Below are 21,921 nucleotides of genomic sequence, written 5' to 3'. Positions count from 1 at the left end.
CAGACAGACACAGATAATACAAAGGATGTGATCGAGGGGGAGAGGGGAAGGAAGAAAATCAAGCTGACTGTTACAAGACGTGTTTGCAAGGGATGTTGGCATTTCTGTGTCTGCTAAACCACACAGCTCTGTGTGCCCAGCTTAAATTCCAGTAGGACTGGAGGACTCAGCATTCCCAATCTACTCATTCCCTGACCTTAGATGTTGTGGGCACTGATTCAAGCCTTTCTTCTCTGCCAGAGCTTGCAGGGAGAGGATAACTGGCAACCTCTCACTGCCATGCAGAACCTGCCCCAGACCCTTCTCCCATTCCCTATCTGTTGGTCCCAGGAAATCTTTCCCAAACCTGGAGACAGGACAGGTTGACAACCTCCCTAGTCTTTTCAGCTCAGCAAGACGCAGGAAATCAAACTACCCTTGCATAAGGAGAAAAGGGTGATGTGTCTCCAAGACATATAGGGGCAGAGATGATTTTCCTTCCATTGGGGCTGACTGCATAACACACTACGTTCCAGCCATATTCAACAAAACTGACACCTACAAAGTTATGTATTTGTAGCCAAAGAAGAGACATTGGGCAACTGGACTGCTGTTAGATTTGACAAAAACTATGGCAGTGTGAGCAGGCAGGTAAACAGGAGCTGCTCATTGCAGGAGAAGTAGAACTGGCCAAAGGGCAGCTGCTTTGCCTGACCTGTACCCTCAGGCTTGTGGTGCCTGTGCTGCCCTAATGAGGGCTCCACAGGAGCCTGGAAGTTTTGCTTTTGACCTCATTCATTGACTTCAAGGGAATTGTGGTTTCCTGTTCAGGATTCACACTGCAAATGGCCTCACCTCCTAAACTGAAAAGCCAGGGAATGCATTAACACTGTGGTTTTATTCACAAAAGAGACTTGTGTGGTATTAAAGGCAAGATGATTTGCAATAGAAGCAAATGCAGCACCTAGAGTGGTCCCAATAGTAAGAATAAACAGCAATAGTGAGTTTGGCTTGACCCGAAGAATTTTTCATTCAAACCAAATCAAATTTTCAGCTACACACAGAAATATTTAATATAAATACAATATCTCTCATTGTTAAATCTCAAAGAAAAGGCAGTTGAACAGAAGGTGATAACACTGTCCTTGGTTTTATTAGCTCTGCCATTTAAAAAGGTCCTAATTCAAAAACCCCACATGGTTTTGATGCAACCATTTAAGTTCAGACTGTCGCACAATTTAAAGCAAGGATGTGTTCAAGTAGTTTGTTAAAACTTCATATGTAATTACAATCTCATTATGCCATACTCCAAACACCACAATCTTCTATGTTATTACTTAGCAGTCCATACCTTTTCTCAGAGGTTTTTCTTTTGACAATACTGTGTTGGCTATTACATTTATGATGCAGAGATTTCAGATCTCTCTCTCTCTCCAGTCATCGCTATGATGTCTCAGTGCTTGGGTCAATCTTCCCTTAGGGAATAGTTGAGAACGAGTCTAACATGGCAGTGACTGGTTCCCAGTTATGACAATACTTCTCTGTATAAGATCTTCCACAGCACTAGGCTTAAACTCTTCATTTACTGACATCTGTATAAATTGCACCATCAGTTGCTATGTGAGGAAGGTTAGGCCAAGCCTGGATGTTTCAGAAAGCCTTGATCACAAAGCTCTGTGTGCCTGCTCAAGTGACAGTGCTGTGAATAGCAACACACACCCCCAAGCACACTTTGCCATTGTTCTGTGCAATAATGCCTCCAAGACTGCAGGCAAGCTTCTCCACATTCACACGGCCATGACTCTGCAATAAACAGGTTTTCTAAACAGATTTAAGCTCACATCATTTCATGTGCTTTCAACATGTCCAATTAACAGTCTTTCATACATGCTGCTGTTTAAATAGGAGATTTTTTTTTATCACCTTGTTGCTATTGCAAACCCAAACCAGAAATCAGCTGGAGATAAAACCAAAATAACCAGTGGTCCTTTCTAGAGATTTGGTCTTCATGTGTAAATCGGGCTGGCCCCAAATAGTTTTGGATTTGTTTATGAGGAGGTCACATCAGAGGTCCTATTGTGACATAGGGGACAGAGCAAGGTAAGGACAGCAATTAGACCTGCACTGTAATAGGCACACAAAACACCAGGAAACCAAATCACTTTCATATGCACAAACTCATTGTTTCTCCAACAAGTCCATTAGGAATCACTGCTCCTAAGAAGGGTTCACCCAGATAGGCAGCCTCACAGTCCTTTTTAGGTCTCCCTGCCCTTCCTGGACAGTATTGTCCTGTCCTCCTTCCTTCCCTGCCCTGCAGAGGGGGAACACCATACCCTTTGACACAAGACCAAAGATGTCCTGCTGGTCCTGCTGTGCCACCATGCAAACCCTCGCTTCTCTCCCATCACTGAATTTGCAAGCAAGGTTGCTCCTCTTAACCTAGATCTCAGCTAAAAGCACAGACAGATCCTCTGCCCTTGCGTCAGACCATTGACAATCTGCCTCTTCTGCTACTGGAAATATTAGCGGCTGCCGATCTCAGGCTTACAGCTCCTCTATAGCAAGAAAATGTAAACATCTTTTCAGCAGGAGGTGCTTGCTTCCTTTCCAGGGCTAAAACCTTCTGCTGACAGCCTTCCTTCCCTCTATCCAGCAGGCAAACCCTGTGAAGAAGGACAAAACATTAAGTCCATATCCACACTGGCATTTCTTAACACAGGAGAAAAGGTTTCCCACAGAACCTTTTAGTTGTGATTAATGCTGTGAAGACATTGGTAGGCAAAGCATGGCTGGGCCAAAAAAGCACAAAGCATTTTTCATGGATGTCACCTCCAATTAAGAGATAAATCTGCTTCAGCTATTTCCATCTCTCTCTCTCTCTCTCTCTCTCTCTCTCTCTCTGCTCTTGTGGCTCTCTAGGGAATTAAAGCCTCATAAATACATGCTTGTTTTTCTCCTCTGTACACAGAAATCATGCTCAACTTGGGAATTCCTTGGACTGAAATGGTTGGAGGTGAAAAAATATTATAAAGGAGCACTGTACATGTGCCATTCCAAGGCAGCATTATACCCTTTCCTGGAAACCTTGCTGTATTACATGGCTGAGAACCCTGGACCACCAAAGAAAATGAATGCTGGAAACTGTTTTTTGATGTTTTTTCAACAACAGAATGCTGTCTAAGGATAGTAATACCTTTATCTTCCAAAAAGCCATTGCTCAAAAAATAATTTTTACACCATAAAGGTTGACTTAGTACTTCTGCATAGTCCAGAATACTCATTAGCGTTCTTTTAAAAAAATTTGCATGTAGCATCCTCACTTTAATGGCAAAGCAATTGAGTTTTGCCTATGTGGAAGCAAGAAGCAGAGGAACAAGAAAGAAGAATAAGACAGAGCAGTAGCACCTAAAAAAAGCAAAGTCCTTGAGCAGAAACAGATTTTATCTACATCTTATGTAGGGGATGGGCCCCTATGCGATATGACACAAAAAAATCATGAAGCAGGAGAAAACCCAACTTCCAGCCCATGCTTGCAGGCTATGGATGTATCCATCAGGGATGAATGACACTTTTAACCTCACCTTCTGCCACCTGAGATGCAGCTACCTCACAGTTTTACAAGTCCTACACTCTTAACAGTCTGGCTTGTTAAAGCTACAGCTGTGGGAGTCATGTGTCACTATTAGGAAGGTGAAATTAAGTTCTCTAGCTCACAGTTGCAGGGATAATGCTCAATCACAGAACATTCAGGGAATATGAAACAAACAAAAGCCAAAGGAAAACCAGCTGAGCAAAAAAAGTCTGTTCTAACTTTTTAACCTCCCAGTGCAAATAGCAGCAGCTAATAAGCTGCACAATCTGGCAGCTAACAAGTTTACCCAGACAAAAAACAATAACTGAATTTTCCTTATTGCCCATAGGGTTTGAAGACTTACTCCACTGTGTGTCCTCATGACTGTTTGCAAGCTAAGGCAGTGGTAGCAGGTAACTTTTTTCAGAGGTCAAAACCTGTGAAAGACTAGGACAACCCCCAATATAGCAAGGTCAGAGGCTGAGTTATAGCAGAACCTGTGCTCTTGAAGTTGCAGGGTGTTATTTGCATCACCATATCTGTTCTTCTTCCCCCAGACACAAAGCTTACCATTGCCTGGGGTCTCCTTTCTCTTCAACCCAGTCAAGCATGAGTGAGGGGACAGGGAAGCACTACAAGGAGCATTCTTCTACTTAATTGGCCTCTGTACAGTAACACAGGTCTTTGCTGACACAACTGGAACAAGAAACACAGCTGAGGCTACCTCTACACTACGCAAGTCACCAGAGCTTGTGGCTTCCTTTTTTTACATGCCTCAATTTTCTTGCAATATAGTCTTAGAGTTTCTTAGGTAAGGTTTTAGATAGATAAAACAATACAAGAAGTTAAAGGAAGTAACAGCAGGTAAAATAGCACCCTGCTGTTTGTATATATTTTTATGTTTGGTTTTGATAAATCCATGCAGTCAACCCCCAGAGCATAGGTATGAAAGCCAACAGGAATTCACCTGTGCTGGGCACCAAGAGATTAACATGACATGCAATAAACTCTTAAAAATGTAAGGTATTTTGGAATAAACATAACCCAGAGTACATATCTGAGATTAAATCCAGCCCTACTAGGAAAAGGACGCAACTTCAATCCACCCAGCGTGAAATAAATTGCAGTAGCAGAGCTCTGGAAGGGAGACTAAACAGCTGGACTAGAGAATAAAGCAGCTGAGAGGATCTAAGGAGTCTGAGGGATGGTAGGTGAATAAAGAGGACAACAGGATGGATACTGAACCTCATAAATTAAATCTGTACTGCAACTGAGGAGAGCCAGAAAGCGTAGCAACACTCTCAGGTATCCACCCAAGTGTAGCTGCCAGTGCATCAAATATCAGGACCCAAATGGCATTTTATCTTCCCATGTCCTGTGTGAATCAGTGCCATAATCTCAATCACCCTAAAACTTACTGGATCAATTGCTTGCTTCCCTCTCCATTTGTTTTTTTCTTGTTTATCTTCTTATACAGCAGAAGGCTTCATCTGATGTTAATGCCCATATTCCACATTGAACACATGAGATTTTCTGTCACCTCTTGCCAACTGGCTCTAAAAGATGCCACTCAGTCAGCAACAAACCATGCTTCTGGTTTAAAACACTCCTTTCACCCTGTGGGCTCTAGAAGATAGCTGAACATGGAACACCATCTTTCAGAAAAACCCTCAATTTCTGACAAGCACACTTCTAAACAATGCTCAAAGGTTTATTATCTATATACTCATGAGTACCACACTGTGTATCTCTGTTTGTTCAGCCAATACAGAAACTTCCAAAATAATAAGCCAAATCAACAACCTTGTTCAAGAAATAAAATATTTTTGAAAAATTGTTACATCAAGCTGACATTTCTTGGATACTGACAGGAATAATAATAGGGTAACAATTAATGTACCCTATGCTACAAGCCTTCCTTGAAAGCACTGTCATTCCATCTCACCAAAATATTACCAAACTCAAATTACTATTTTTGTTATGGCCAGGTACAGCTCTTGTGTTCTCTAGGCTCTACTCTCTTCCAGTTAAACTGGCAGGGCTTCAACGAAGCCAGGGCTCTTCTCCTGACTGAGATTTAGGCCTCCATCCATTAACTGAAAAATTTCAGTCCTTGCCAGGGTAAAAAATTAACTACATCTTCTTTCAATGGTTTTCTTTCCTGGATGCAGCAAACCACGTGTTTTTCCACTTGTAGGCTTGCAAAGCAATGCCAATCACAAAGCTTGCCAGAAATGACAAAATACATATTTTAAAGTTAATCAAGCAAAATGGATTAAACTTCAAAGGCCTGATACACTCCAAGGTATGCTGAATTGTAAGACAAATGTTGGTCTCCAAAGCCCAGTGATGCCGTCACTCTCAAACAGGAAAGCTGGCCAGAAGGGAAAGGGAAGACTGAGAGAATTGGGATTGTTCAGCCTGGAGAAAAGGTTAGTACTTAGAGCACCTTCTAGTACCAAAATGGGTTCAAAAGAGCTGGAGAGGGACTTCTGAGAAGGGCATGGAGTGATAGGACAAGGAGCAATTGAAAGAGGACAGGTTTAGGTATTGGGAAGACATTCTTGACTATGAGGGTGGTGAGGCAGGGGTGAAACAGGAGGGTTTACCTCTCAGGCTGCTTTGACTGGATCAGTGGTCACAGAGGACCAGAGCTCAGTAATACCAAAGAGAAGGAGGAGGTTAACAGTAAAATCCACTCCTATATATTAGTCCATCTCTTTACTGTGCACTAAGACTAATCAAGCACATTGAAATTAATTAAAAACTTAACCGAGAAACCTGATTTTTCTGAAAAACTGCATTTCTAAAACCAGTAATCTCACCTCTAAGCTTCTGGATGGCTGTGGGAGTATGAATCATTCTTAGTGGTGACAAAAAGGGTGAAGATGCACTGCTACTTATCACAGAGAGGTAGCTGCACTTCACCAAAACAGTTGCCACTGGTGCAGCGTTCCGTCTTTTGCATTTAGGGAAGAAAAAGGCTCTCAGACTTTGCTTTGCCTGACTCCTACAGATCCCTCCACTGTGACTATGGTGAAATGGAAATGTTTCACAGCATGAGTGAGATGTGTTGTAGACATTAGTTTTGGTATCACTCCAAAAGAAGGTCAGTGCAAATAAATGTACGCTGTGAAATGAGAAGGATAGAAGAGGTTAGCTTTGATGCTTTTCCAGAGAGAGTCTAAGTCAGAGGGTAGAAGGCAGAAGTGCAGGGAGGTTTCAAGCATGAGTTTGTACCAGAGACAAAATGAATCCCATGACACAGGCAAGTGGAATCCATCAGAGAACCCACGGGGCTAAGTTCTGCTGTTCTTCACAAGCTTTCACAGAGATGACAGAGACGCAAGTGTCAGCAGAGCCTGGCCTGGTGTCTCCAGCTGGGCTTGTGTGCAACTGTGGCTGTATAAGGTAGATCTGGACTGGCAGCAGAAAACAGCACTCACAGCTGTTCCTGGTGAGGCAGCTGTGCAAAGGTCAAACAGCAGGTTTTCTCACAAAAAGAGGAAAACACACCCTCACAGGGAATGGCAGAGATGATAAAAAACACTGGAGGGCCAAGATATTCTCCCACCTTTTACCCAAAGACTGCAGGCCTTCCAGAGGAGAAGCAATTTAAGTGACACTGGTTAATATTCTGCTTGAAGTCTGCACTCACCTGAAGAGAGGGATGGCAATCACCTTATTAATGTAGCAGCCTTTTGGTGAAAAGGAAACCTGCTACATAGGAACACACCTCCATCTTAAACAAATCTACAAGAGAAGACTCTATGGCACATGAACAAATTTCATATAATTTCCTATCATTTCACATATCAACAATTTTTCTTCTAAATTTTCAAATTCTTACAATTTCTTCCATTTCATAATGCACAGAAGGGAACTGCATTTCAGTTTTATGTGCTGGGTTTAAAAACCCATACATTAGAAGAGTACTGAAGTTGGTTTCCTTGAAAAATTTTTCATTTTGACCATGGTAATTGTTCTTTCCTCAAAACCTATTTTCAAAACCATTCTAAAAAGGACTACAGCTTCTTATTAAAAAAAAAAAAAGAACACAAGGCAATTGACCTTAAACATATTAAACATATTTTTTCCCCTACAGTTTTGAGAAAGAAAACTTCTATAATTGGCATAGCTCATTAGCAAACTCAGCTATGCTACGATAGTAATAAGTGGGTAGCAAAGTGAGACTAAAATTTTTAAGTGCTTTTTGTTTCTAGGCTAATTTTCCTCATATTATCTGGACCCTCAAGGGATACAGCAGCCAGTCCTGTGGTCTAAGCCATGATAAAAACACCATTCCTCAGAAAAATTTCCCGGTTACATTCCCTCTACTTTTGTCAAAAGCACTGTAATTCTTTTATCCAGCCTCTCCTTTCACATCCACATCTAGACAACACACATCTCTTGTGGGACCCACCTCAAGCTTCTTCAAGCTCTGAAAGACACTGGGATTGCTTTTCTCAGGTACTCTACTCAGGATGATGCTCACAAAGCAAGTAGTCACTGGAAATACAAGCAGCCCAGATGCCTGACCTGTGCCCAGTCAGCAGCAGATAAACTACTGGGACTGGTATAAAAGCATCAGAGCAGTCACGGATCACGCTCAATATCCCACCTGACAGCAGCAGCCTCCAGGTGCTCGGCAGGTGGTAGCAAACTGCAGGATAATAAACTTACCTACAGCCTCTTCCTAATCCCTCGACAGCCAGACTCGTGACCTAAATGCATCCGAGTACCCACCCTTTCTACTTCTGTCAACCTAATTTATACCCCCAGCACTTGCTTTCTGGCCAAATCACCAAGAAGTGAAACTTCCTGAAGAAGTCACTTTGGCATTAACAGCTTTTCAGTGTGATGCTACACATTTCAGAAAGCTTCAGGCCTTTTTTTTTTTTTTTTTTTGGTGTAGAGAAGCTAATTTGAGTTGATTGTCTTTCTGTAAGATTGTGAGGCCAGGAGACAACAGTAGCAGAGCAGAGTGGAAGGTGACAGCAAAAAAAGAGTTGTGTATACACTGAGGGCTGACTTAAAACAACCAAACACACATTTGGCTGGAAGAGAAATGCCTTGGTAAATTGGTGTTCATTGTTTCACAGTATGCACAGCGCATGTGCTTATAAATGAACTGTACTGTGAAAATGTCCCCCAGAAAACATTTGAAATCAAGGCAAGATAGTCCATTTGTTTAATTATTTATTTTAGGCATTCATTAGCCTTTTTCATGGTAAGTAAGATAAAACTTAAGTTGTTCCAGGGGAGATTTAGATTGGATATTAGGAAAAATTTCTTCATCAGTCAAGCACTGGAACAAGCTGACCAGGGAATGTGTTGGAATCACTGTCCTTGGAAGTGTTCAAAAAACATGGAGATGTGATGCTTAGGGACATGGTTTAGTGGTAGGCCTGGTAGTGTTCAGTCAAAGGTTGGATAGGATGATTTTAGAGGTCTTTTTCAGCCCTAATGACCTATGAGTCTATGTTTGAGGGGAGGGGGCACTTGTAAATAGTGGGTCAAACCCTGACCCCACTGAATCAGTAAAAGCTTTGCCACAAAGTTGAAGAGAACCAAAGATCTAGTAAATTCTATGAGAAAAACATAGCAACAGTAAGAGGAAAGGTGGTCTGAAAGTCTCTTGCAGCATAGTTTCTCTAAGATGTGAATGAGTGGATGTCCAAGGGTCTGTAATTCAACAGGAAAACTGGATACCCACAGATTTATTTGCCATTTATTTTTTGCTCCTATTTAATTTTCAGGTCTGTAACAATGGCCAGGATGGGAGCTGCAAGTCTTATCACCAGAACGAAGATTTCTGAAAAATTAGCTTTTTTTAAGTAATACAACCATTGGAAAGAGTTTGAGTGCCTACATTAATCACTGCTTAACCTGAGCAAACCAGAAATCAGAGGAAAATACAATTACTTTTCTATTTGGCTTAATTTCGTCCCACGTAATCCACCTAATGCCATGCAGTACATAAAATTTAGGCTACATGCACAGGGTTATATTTCACCATTCACACAAGACATGAGCCATCTTCTGCTACAAACCTGTATAACTCCACTGGCTGCAGTGAACTAGGGCATTGTCAGCAGAGCAGTGCCATGAGCTGCATGCACAGACAGAAAGAGAGAGGAGAAGAAACGTGTGCTTCTCTGGAATATACTTTTAAAGCTTAGATACCCTTTTAGAGGATGTTCCTGAGACAAGACATGTGTTACTCTGTTTAGAACATCAACAAAGGAAACTCCCTGCCTGCTTGCATAGGAGGTCAAACCAAGAGCACATTCTGAGGGCAGTGGCAGAGTGGAGCTGTAAATGCTGTAGGCACACCAATAAAGGAGCTGCATGGCCATAATCCTGATACAACAGCTCTGTGTTATAGGGCTGGTTTAGAGATATGACATTCTCTGTTAGCATATGCATGAGTTGGTAAATTGTTTGAGCTTGGTCCACTCTAGAAAAGCTTTTTGATTTGAGGCTTTTCATTTCAGCAAACAGTTTTACTGCAGCCAGTTTTTCAAATTGTCAAATTATCTTTCTGAGTAAATATAGTACTGCTACAACACATAAGAATGAGTGAGTCAGTAAACATTTGATTTTTCCATTTCCTGAGATGTTTTGTCTGAATATCCAAACTGGGAACAAAACTGAAAAGAACCTGATATTTGGCAGCCAGGCTGTTGAGCACTTTGCCACTGAACACCTGTAAGTAAACAAACCCCAAAAGACCTGCACAACTTGGATAGTCACATTGAAGTATTCATTTAAAGCAGAAAAAACTTGGAAGTTCTGGTACATGAAATGTTGTTGAGGAGGATGAAGGAAATGGACATGACTGGTTTGAGTCCTGAAGTGGACACCTCACACATCCGGCTTGAGGGCAAAGGGCATGGACAGAGGAGAGAAAAATGCTTTTTTCTATTACAAGAGGATAGAGGAGATGACAAGGGACAAAGCACCACATGAGAACCCAGGATGGCCTGAGGCCTGGGAGGACTTGGGTATCCTGATCTCCTTCACCTCTCTCTGCTCATGAAGCCATTCAGTGCCAATCAAAACCCATACAGGCATTGATACTACCATTTCTGGAGCACAGGATGCACACATGTCAAATGTGCTCTGTCCTGTGATTTGATATGAGCTTTACTTGAAAAAGTGCTCTCACTGTGCTCTCTCTGTTCTCATTAACATACCACTGACTGTCTGACTCACTCACCTCTTGCAAAAACGTGTAGATTTTATTCCTGATTTCTATTTCCCTTGCTGAATGCTTTAAAATAGAGATAAATAAATAAACTTTCCCCTTTTAATTTATTTTTTAAATCACCTGCATCACCGACTGGCTTCTGCTGAAGATCATCAAGCTAAATGAAATTCTACAAGCAATAATAGTCAGAATTTTGCTATGGCTATCCACCCATACTTTGAATAACAAGGAAGAGGAATGCCGATTTTTAAATTATTGCATTTTGTTGTTCCACAATACAGTAATATTTTTTTTAAATCATTCCACCTCACATCATTGCAAACAGCAAGTGTGCTCTCCATGCACTCCATGGTAAAATTTAGTATGAGACCTGTGTAATGGGATTTAAAGCTGAACAGCTGTTTTGCTAGCCCTCTGTACCAGGGCAAACATCTTAGAACGAGGAATCAGCATGATCTCAGCAGGAAATTTGAAACCAGAAAATACGTATCAAAAGAATAATGAAAAGTAGACTCTTACTCAACAAATCATTCTGTTCTTTTGAAAATTACCGTTTTTTAAAGTCCTCCTGTCTTTGGAACTCACATTGCTCACACTTAGAAGCCAATTTTCCTGCCCCATAAGAGGAATAATGCAACCAAGCATCTGCTCTCTGCTGAGTGCATTTTAGATCTCTGAAACCATTTCATTGAGTTATTCAGCCAAGAGCCCCATGAATAACTTTGGACCAGATTAAGTCATCTTTCATGACTGTGAGATACATCCATCAGAAAATTCTCTGACAGCAGCAGATATTGTCTCTACTGTATAAATGAAGCCAAGGGAGTAATTCCTCTTAAGATAAATGAAGCCTTGCCATTATAAAAGGATGGCAACATCAAGAAAATGTTATGAAGATGTTAGTTTCCCAAAAAGAAATGACTGAAGAAGAAAGGGGTGTATGTTAGCCAAGGTGATGTCTGGTAAGCAAATGAAGACTTACAGAAAGAAAACCAAAAACCAGTCTGTCCTAAAACACTAGCCAAGTAGATATTTCTAGTATCCAAAATGAAACTTTTAAAAATACTTAGGGAAAAAAAAAGAAAAAAAATTTATAGGGCTGGTGGGCTGCAAGACATTATAGAATGAGCTCCTTCTTGAAATGGACTAATTGATGTCATAAGAGATTTGTTTTTCCTTTGAGCACCCCACTGGTGTTGATTCCAAAGACATGAGCATTTGATTGGATAAATGACTGCAGATTAATTGCAGGTCATTATGCACTGGAAAATACAGACTGCTGTGCCAGGAGATACAGAGCTACTGATATCAAAAAATGCCAGCAAGTTTCTTTAACATTTCCTTGACCCAAATATTCTTATTTAGAGAACAAAGGCTGCAGGAGGACAATGAGTTTGATAATATTTGCTCTTTTTTTTTTTTTTTGCCATTCCAGTCAGGGCTTCTTTCTGTTTAACTTTGTTCAGACTGCCATTAATATTTCTTCATGCAAATAACTTATTAATTACTCCTATGGTGATTAGAAGTGAGGTCTGCTATCATGCCTAGCCAACAAGATTGTTATGGGTTTTAGAAGAAAATAGAGTGTCTCAGTCTTCTATTTCGAGAGCTGTTAGAGTGGCAGGAAAATCTGCCTTTGGTGGTGCTTTTTCCATAGGGACAAATGCAGTGACTTCCTGAGGTGAGGCACCACAGGCAATGCTGAATAAATGCAGTGCACCCAATTCAGACCACTGCTGCTCTGTGGAACACCAGCTGTGCTTTCCCTTCTCTTAAGGAGACTACTGAATCCAAAGGCAAGAGCAGCAGAGGGGCTGGGGAACAGTTTTGGTCATCAAATCTAGTGGGTAGTTTCAAAATTGAACTCTGGGTAAATAAAAGAAACTGCAAACCATAGAGAGATAAAACAGGGATACAAAGCAAATGTAATATTTCAGTGTATCTGAAATGACACCATATTTTCCTCCTGTTAGCAAGAAAACAGCTTATGGATTTGGTCAACCCAAAATAATTTTCTTCCCAGCTCCTAGTTATTTCCATCACTGAACCACAAACTCATGAAATTTTCTCTAAAAATCCAAATAGTGAACACAGATATACACACAAACAGAATTAGCAAACATAGGGGTCCTTCACTAGATCCTTAATTTATTTTCCTACTTCAAACTCCACATCCCTTCTCTAGATACCAAAGTCAAAAGTAGAATCTTCTCTGTCAAATTCATGGCACTAACACAATACAGTAAAACAGAAAAACCCTTGCACTCTCAACCGGAAATAAACAAAGAAAATAAACAACCACCCTCACTAATGCTATTCAAAGTGGTATATAATTTTATGTTTGCAATTATAAGTAAACATAAAACAAGGCCTCCAAAAACATCCCTGCAGAAAAAAAAAATTGTATGCTTAGTATTTCTGCTCAATGTTTTGGGCCAGAACTTTTCAAATCTGTGTAATTTCTGGCAGAAATCTGTATGTTGCAGAATTTTATTTTGCTATGGAAACTACTTGAATAAGAGAAACAAAGCCATAGACCAACTATTTCTAGTCAAAATTTCCTCCTCTTTCATGCAAATCATACAAGTCCTTGAACAGCTTCTCTTTAAAGATCATCTCCTGCGGCACAGGCACAGCTTTTCTTGCTGAACACCTGTGAATTAGTAATATTCTGCAAATGCCTTGCATAATCTGTGAGTGGATGCAAGCGGTGCACAGCCAGCTCCCCCAGCCCTGAGAGCTGAGCCTGCTGACAGCCCGTGGGCTGTCCAGGTGCCGTCTCTCTGATGTGGATTACACCTCCTCTGGGATGGGCAGCAGGGCAGATTAACATGGCCTTCAGCCACCTCAGCAGTGCTGTTAGAGCTTCTCTATCAAGCTCAAGCTGAGTATCACCGAACCCCTCATTTCCTTTCCTTCCACAGCTGCCACTGTCCTTATCTAACCTCAGGTACCTGAATGTTTCCAAGCTGTTTCTCAGATGTTTGGGTCACTGGCTGCACGCACTGGGGCATGCACAGAGGCAGCAGCAGAGGTACCGTGTTTGACAACCCCACATAAACAATGGCCTCCCTCCACTCACTGCTGTAATGGTGCCTGAAATGATTATGCACAAATGATTTGTCTCTTGTGTTTTTGGCAGCCTTACAGTAGTAATGTGGTGGCCACAACCCATGACCCACCTCTAGTTTTCCCAAGACCACAGGCTGCGCCAAAGGGCTGCCCTCTGTCTGATGTTCTTCAGCACAGAAAACCAAGCTGCAGCCATGAAGCCAGGTCACCAGTTAATGGCTGGAATGGATGATCTTACAGGTCTTTTCCAGCCTAAATGGCTTTACGATTCTATGTCTGCATTCAGAGTACATCACCTGTGTAGCCAGCAAATAGTCGGGTCTCAGCGAATGCCTCAGGAAGCTGGGTATTTCTTGAATGGCACTTTATTTTTATGGTATTTGAATTGCTGAAAGACACTACCTGCTTGTGATAGCTTTCATGACTGGCAAATTGTGTTACATCTTCTCACGTCTTTCCAAATAACATTCAATGTATTCTCAAGATAACTGAGAACAATTTGTGTCAGTGATGCAAGGATGTGAAACCTTCATCAGTTTGTGGCTCACATTTCCACTGCGGAGAACTGAAATTCCCTTGACTCAGCCCAGCGTTGGAAGTATAATGCTGGAGACTGGTTTCTTCTGCCTGACCTGGTCCTGCCTGCAAGGAACATACCCACTATCACCATGTATTTTTTAAGGTGGAGCCCATTCTACCAGCAATTCAAATCCCTGAATACTCCAGTTGCTACAGTGATCCAGTGACAAATAATTTTGCACACCCAGTTCTTTAAAATCTGTTCCACTTTTCACCATGGTGGATTACAGCCAGTGGTTCTGCAATCCAGCAAAGGTTTGAGCTACTTGAAATCTCCCTAAGTCACACCAAAGTGGTGTGCACACTCTACTGTTGCACACACATGCCTTTTCCCTGCTCAACAACAGCATTCCCAGCACAGTGACCAGCAAGACACCTCCTCAGGTGTCTGCATCAAAAGCACTGTTGTGCTCAGAGCAATCTGCAGGCACAGCCCTTAGAAAGAAACAAAATACATTTGGGGACACTTGGATACAAATGGCATTTGGGGACAGTCTTCTGGGGCTGTTACCCCTCAGCCCTGTATTTTGCAGGCTGTCCTGCTCTTGTCCTGCTTGTCCTCAGGTCTGCTTGCTGACCATGGCATATCACGAGGTAGGAGAGCTTCAGCACAGGAGACCCTGAGCTTGTACTGCAGGTTTGCTCTGTGAGAGGCAAGACTCCTTCACAAGACTCTGCAATCTGTGTAAACTCTAAATTGTTCTTCTGGCTTCATTTATCCAAATACAGCATTGCCATCACAACAGTGTTATTCTGACAGGTTAATGAGTGTGTTGCACTGGTATTACAAGCAAGCTTTGAGCATGAAAGAGAGTGATTTAGGTGTTCTAGAGAAGAAAAGGCATCCTTTTAAAACTGCTCTTCATTTTTCCAATACTTTGCCTTTCTCCCATAAATTATTCTCATGGGATGTTCCAAAAATCTCAGGTGTATTATATAAAGCTATATTTTTCAAGTTTATTGCAAAATATCTCATCTAATTAAGAACAAATACTTAGTTTTTCTTCAGCTTGTGTTACTAAATGTCCCCCTCCATGCACAAGGAATGAAACACAGTGTGGAACAAGCAGAAAAATAAGTTACCATAGAAGAGCTACCAGCAATTACTCAGCAAATACAATAAATTATTGTATATGTGGAAATTAAATGTACTTCATTTTGTTGTCACTGAGTATTTTACAAGCGTGGGTGACAGAAGCACAGAGCAGCATACAAATGTGATACGACTGCCTCTTGCAGTGTGTGTGTTTCCATTGGATTTTTTTTTCTCCTCCTCTCCTTTTGATAGATTTAAACTGATGGATGGTGAAGCAAGATTCCGAATTAACTGGAGCCTCAGCTAAGCAGCAAAAAGCAGCAGAAAAAACATCTGTGGAAATTTCATACTGCAGTCTCATGCTCCTGTTTGAGTTACTCAACAGAGCAGCCCTTCTAAGAGGGTCCAACCCTCATCTTCTCTAGAAATCTGCTAGTTTTGACAACCTCTAAGAGGCTTTCATGTTCACTCATATGAGACTCTGCCAGGCTCAGCTGGGCACAAGATTCAGACATGTTTCTGCAGACTTATACGTCATGTGTCTTCAGACAGGAATGCAGCTTGATTTTGCAATTGTGCAGAGTTCAATTTCAAAATCAGTTCCACCTTCTGAGTCTGTAACAGTAGACTTAGAGCTATTAAGAGAGCTGGTGTCTCACAGGTGTTTGCCATGATTTCTGTAAAACCTCTTTGTCTTCAATGGCAAGAGCCCTTAATTATAAATGTTGCTCCTCCATTGCATAACTTTTCTGAGCAAAGGATCAGCCTTCCACTTGCTAGAGCACAGAAAAGAGAAAACAAAGACAAAGAAGGTGTGTATTGTCAAGGCTATTTAAACAAATGGCTTAGAGGAGTAGAGGATGCATGGCAGTGGGGCAAGGTAACTACCCTATAAGGTCAGGAATAACACTGACACCCTCAAAACAAGAAAAGCAAAGGATAGTCAAGCCCCACAGCTAACTTTAAACCTCTATCTAGCAGACACAATTCTGTTATTTTGGCAATGAGTGGTATGACTTTACAGTTCGTGCCAGTCCTCAGATCCCTAGAGGAGATGTTAAATCAGTGATCAGCACATTTCTACACATGGATTTGCCTTGAAGCTAATTCCCGTTCTGGTTAAGATGCGAGAATCACACAGCACAAATCCTTCGGGAAAATGGATCAAAACACTGTCTTATACATATAAGCCCATTCTGTCCCCACTCCTCAATCTGTGGCCACCCCTTTCTGACTAATTATGTCCTTGATCACTCCTGTACAACTTTCACTATAACCACGAAGTATGGCAGCTCCGCAACACAACCCAGATGCTGTTATGGGATGTCCTGTACCCTGCACTAACAAAGCTGAAATAAAATACAGAAAACCCACTTTGATAAGGAAAGTTGTACTTCAAGAGATTGGATAGACATTAATCCACTGGCTTATTAGGGAAAAAAGTAGTGCAACAAGTCAACTGTACAAATGATGCTACCCTCCATTCCCTAGGACTGTGTGGAGTTGCCCCCATCACTGTTACATGTGATTCACAGAATCACAGGGTTAGAAGGGAGCTATAAACACCATCTGCCTGCAGCCCCTCTGCCATGAGAAGCAACACCTTCCACTAGACCAGGTTGCTCAGTGGCTAGAACACTTCCAGGGATGAGGCATCCACAACTCTGGGCAACCTCCAGTTCTGCCCCACCCTCAGAGTAAGGATTTTTTTCTTCTAAAATCTAAATAAACCTACCCTGTTTCAGTTTGAAACCATTCCCCCTTGTCCTGTCTCTACATGCTCTTGTAAAGACATCTGATCGTTTACAACACAGGCCAGCTACGCTGCTCTGTTTTGACAGGTACAGGATACCAACAAAACAGGTTTTCCAAAAAGGGAGCAAACAGGTGAACATTGACCCCATATCTAACAACCCAGATAATGATTAGTCAGTACACAGTAGAAGTCAGATTCTGTAGCATCTCTTTTTCAGCCCCATGTCCATCCAACAGATGTTGATGGTAGCACAATTTTAACAAAAGCATGAGATTTTCAAAATCAGGGCATTGTGAACAACAATGCCACTCACAATAGGTCTCTCAGCTGCTGCCAAGCAAGCATTTCTGAAAACTACCACTGAAAAGCAAGTTTCATCCTGGATTTGCAAACCTAGCAAACAATACCTGAATAGGGAAGAGAGAATGTGTGAGCAAGCTGCAGCACCAACTTTGCACATCAGTAGCAATAAACATGCTGGTCATTATTTTTGTGTTTATGCCCCATCCAAACATCTACCTATTAAAAACTCCAAGAGCTTTAGGTGTTCTGCAGAAAACAACTGTGCTTGCAAATTGATGTTGGCACCTAGTCTTTTCAGTGATCAGATTGAAAACAAAACAAAACAAAAAACAAAACAAAACAAACAAAAAATGCCCTGAGAATTGTACAGGGCTAAGTCTGAAGAATTCAAAGTAACACCAAGCTGGGCTATCCGAAGAGCATGGAATTCCTCCAGAGCTGGGAAATTCAAAGCACAGAGCATCACTGACACCCAGGCAGAGCCACAGCAGACACTGTGCAGCAAGTTCTGGAGAACTAACCTCTCAGCTGCCAAACACAACAGAACACAACTGAACTGGTTTAACTCACATGGGAATCTCAGCTGGGAAGCAATGGTCTAAAAACAAAGCAAAGATTTCAAACTAAGTCATAATCTGGGGTGTCCTCACTTACTTCCTAGGAAATAAGCATTCTGATTTCAGTCACTTAAACAAGGTGGCACAGCTGATTTTACCACCCTTGTGTGAAAACTAGTGGAGAGTTGACCATATATCACAGACTTGCTGGGCACAAATCAGGAGAGAGAGAAAAGAGGCTAAGAAGTCTTCTGGCATCAGCACTACAGGATTTATCTTTGTTCTACCTTTATTTTGAGGAAACAAGGATGGGGAAAAATAATCTTGGAGGCAGATCTTACTCTTGAAGAGTCACCATCTGAAAAAGTTTCTTTCACCATAACTTCACCCAGTACACATAGGACAGCATTAGGGGATTAAAGAAATGTTTCTTTTAAGCATTGATCATAGGTAGTTGTTTTCCATCAGAGAAGTTTTCATATCTCAAGGGTCTAGTGCCACAATAAGTGACAATTCCACAATAAAATGCCAAAGTGATATTCACAATAACACCTTGTGAACACAATTGCAAAAACACATCCTCCATGATGTTGTATTATCCACACAACTGTGAGATATTTGCGGCTGCCAAAAGTATTAAGAAGATAAATTAGAGCACGAGAAAGTAGGCTTATCAGTTCAACATACTATCTGATGGAAGTAATAATTACAGAAATGTTTGCCAATTTTAAAAAACAAACAAACATTGAAGTACAATGGTAGACAGATTCTTATCATTGAACAAAGAGGCAGGGAAGAGTGAGCAAAGAAAAAAAATATTGAAGCTTTTCATGACAACTAATGCTGTCAAAGAAAATTGAGGTACAGTACTAAAAAAAATTAAAAATCAAATGAAAATTCTAAGGTCTCCTTCTTCTGCTACTGAACTCTCTCAATCCAGACAAAATGTCTCCAATTACAGAGCAAGCAAAAGGTTCTGTAACTGAGCAGATGTGACTACATGACTGAGGAATTAAGGATATGGTTCCCCACTAGCTCCTTCTCTCCTCTGATGTTTCATCAATCAGAAATGCCACTTGATATCATCCTTGCTGATACACATTGGTTTAGTTATCTTTTTCAGCATCACTGGTTTTCCACCCACAGTGGGCATAAGCCAACATTGAAATATGCCACGTGAGAGCCAGCAATGAAAGTTGGAGGAAAGGAAGGAATACAAATAAATAAGGGAAGGTAGTAAGGAACTGTTGTCATAGCTCCCAGTGCTTGACAGATCCTCAGCTGATGTAAATTTTGTCCTTTCTCCTCCCCTGTGTCGAGCGTTGAAAGCAGATTCTCTTCCTGTACAGTACATTCAAAGTTACCTGTGGACAAATGCATAAAGGACTTCCCCTAAGGTCTTACCTGCCTTTATTTTTAGAAACAGCCAACCCAAAAATCAGACCTGGGAGCAGCAGAGATGATTTGAAAGAGAGGGAGATCCACAGCAATGTTCTCAGATTAAACGGGATCTTGAAATTCAAAGGCTGTGGGGAATCACACCAGGTAGCCTCAGCCTCAGAGGTAACCCCTTCTGCAGTAACGGCTGGGGAAACCTTCCTTCCCAAACCAAGCACAAAACCCCCATTGTACAAAAACGAAAGGTTTTTTTAAAAAAATCCGTCTTGTGCCCAAGTAGAAACAGGCAGAAATCTCTGCAAAAAGCCATGATCTCTGTTTTTGCTCGCCATACCCACCTCATTTGCAGTAGGGGGGATGTCTGCTGGGGTCCCTGCTCTGTCCCAGGTGCCTTCACACCCCACAAAAGACCACACCGCATGCAGGACCAGCGCTGTTACTCTGACACATTTATTTCTCAAGTACTCACCCAGAAGGAGCCAGAGAACTACTGTACAACCTTAGAGCTCGGGAATCTCATCTCTCAACCTGCAAGCTGTCAATGACAGCTGATCAAAACGCCCGCATTTTTCTCCTTTCCCTACCACGGACGTTTTGCAGAGATGCAAAAAGACCCAGAGTCAGGGGTCTCTCAAATCACCAAACCTGACAGGGACATCGCACACGGTGACATTTTAGCATCTCTGCTCCAAAGCCTCTTTCCCCGCATGCGGCGCGACCATCACGCCCTGCTGCCGCCGCCGCAGCCTCCTCCCGAACCGCAGCCCACCCGCACGGCCCCGCGGCTTGGGGGCACCGGCGGCGGCGGCAGAACCCCTTCCCGGGAGGGGTTCCCGGGGGTGTTCCCGGGAGGAATCCCGCGGGAAAGGGCGGGCGAGGGGGCACCCAGCACCTGCCACGAGAAAAGCGGCTATGCCCCCGTGCCGCTCCCGCCATCCCCGACACCGACCCACCGCATCCCGCATCCCGCATCCCGCATTCTGGCCCGCTCTGCAGCACGGCGCGGGGAAGCCGCCGCCTCTCCTCGCCTCGCCCTGGCTCCCGCCGCCCCCCGCAGCCCCCCGGCCGCCGGTTCCGCACGGGCATCCCCCGCCGGGCCCCCCGCGCCCCCGACCCCGCTCACCCCGCGGCGCGGCGGCCCCGCTACGGGCGGAGGTCTCCTGGAGGGCGGGCGGGCAGCGCTCGCCGGCCGGGCATCGTGGTCCGCCCTCCGCCGCGGCGGGGAGGGCCGGCTCGGGGACTCCCTCCCTGTGCCGCCTGCTTCCTCGTCCTCCTCGCCCCCTCCCGCCTCGATCCCCTGCAACGCTGCCCGGAGCAGAACCGGCGCAGCTCCCTCCACGCCGCCCGCCGCTCCTCCTCTGCTTCCCCGGGCACCGGACCCGGCTCCAGCCCCCGCCCGGCGGCGGGGCGGAGGGAGGGGACAGGGGCCGGCCGGGAGGGGCGGGCGGAAGGGAGGGGAGGGGGAGCGGGACCCCCAGAGCCGCCGCGGCTTCCCAGCTCGGCCCCTTCCCCGGGGCTGTCCCTTTCCTGGTGGCTGGAGCAGAGTCCGGCTTCCGTGGACATCGTTACCTGCACTCGGCGGTGGCCGGCGGAGGCTGGAGGCAGCCGGACATCTCTCCAGGTTGCTCCTGCCCCAGTCCCGCCGCGGGGAGCACGATGCCCAGGAGCCTCGACGGCATCACGGCAGCAGGACTGCATCGGGAACAGAGGGATGAGGTCTGGGTGACCCGCAGCCGTGTTGGTGCCCCAAAACCCCGGGGATCCGCTGTGTTACCGGAGGCCTGCAGCCTGGAGCAGACGGATGACAGTGGGGTGGGATAAAGGTCCTGGTCCAGGCATCGGCAATGCTGGCGTGCCCCCTTCCCCATGCCTCATGCAAGGCACCGGGCAGGACTGCAACGCTGCTGCACGGTGTTGTGGTCCCGATCCCCAAAGCCATCCATGTCCCCGTCCATCTGGGAGCTACCAGGACACTGAGCTCATGGTACCCAACAGAACGTTGTCCTCAGCAACATGCCTTACAAACATAGGGAGAGTAGCTTGTGCTTTCTCTGTCTTAGGCTTAGATTTGCCTCCAACTCACAGATGTGTTACTTTAACTGAGAATGGTACCACCCCAACTACATTCAAGCTAAATTCCTAGTTGGCAGGGCAAAGAAAAAAGTGACCCAGGAGTTATTCTACTGCAAATGAGCAGAGACTCCTGGCTTCCCACAAGTGTGTGGCATGTTCTTGTCAATATGCCTCAAGTGTAAAATTGAAAAAGAAAATAGCACCCACAAGCTAGAGTAAACCATGCCAACATAATTTTTATCTGTGGATCAATGGAATTTAATTCCTCAGTTGCCTAGATATCTTGCAGAAGCATTTTCCATTATTCATTACCCCACCACTTCTTGGGCAGGGCACACTCTGCCATGTGGCGGTGGGGTGACTTGCCAGAGACCACCAGTA

At 43.5% G+C, this 21,921-nt stretch overlaps 1 protein-coding gene across 2 annotated transcripts in view; it reads right to left on the bottom strand.

Annotated features, from left to right (window-relative positions):
• PLPPR1 (phospholipid phosphatase related 1) overlaps positions 1 to 20,813 on the bottom strand; it is a 115,481-nt gene extending 94,668 nt beyond the window's left edge. The window contains exon 1 of one of the 2 annotated variants that reach the window (XM_048290712.1): positions 20,591 to 20,813. The gene's annotated coding sequence lies outside the window, so the exon portion shown is untranslated. Of the gene's footprint in view, positions 1 to 19,936; positions 20,130 to 20,590 lie in introns of those variants that run through there. The other variant, XM_048290715.1, reaches the window with a different exon arrangement.
• Positions 20,814 to 21,921: the final 1,108 nt, after the last annotated feature.

This window comes from Corvus hawaiiensis, chromosome Z, assembly GCF_020740725.1.
Source record: "Corvus hawaiiensis isolate bCorHaw1 chromosome Z, bCorHaw1.pri.cur, whole genome shotgun sequence".
Taxonomy (NCBI): Eukaryota; Metazoa; Chordata; class Aves; order Passeriformes; family Corvidae; genus Corvus; species Corvus hawaiiensis.
This window is presented reverse-complemented; position numbering and strand designations above follow the sequence as displayed.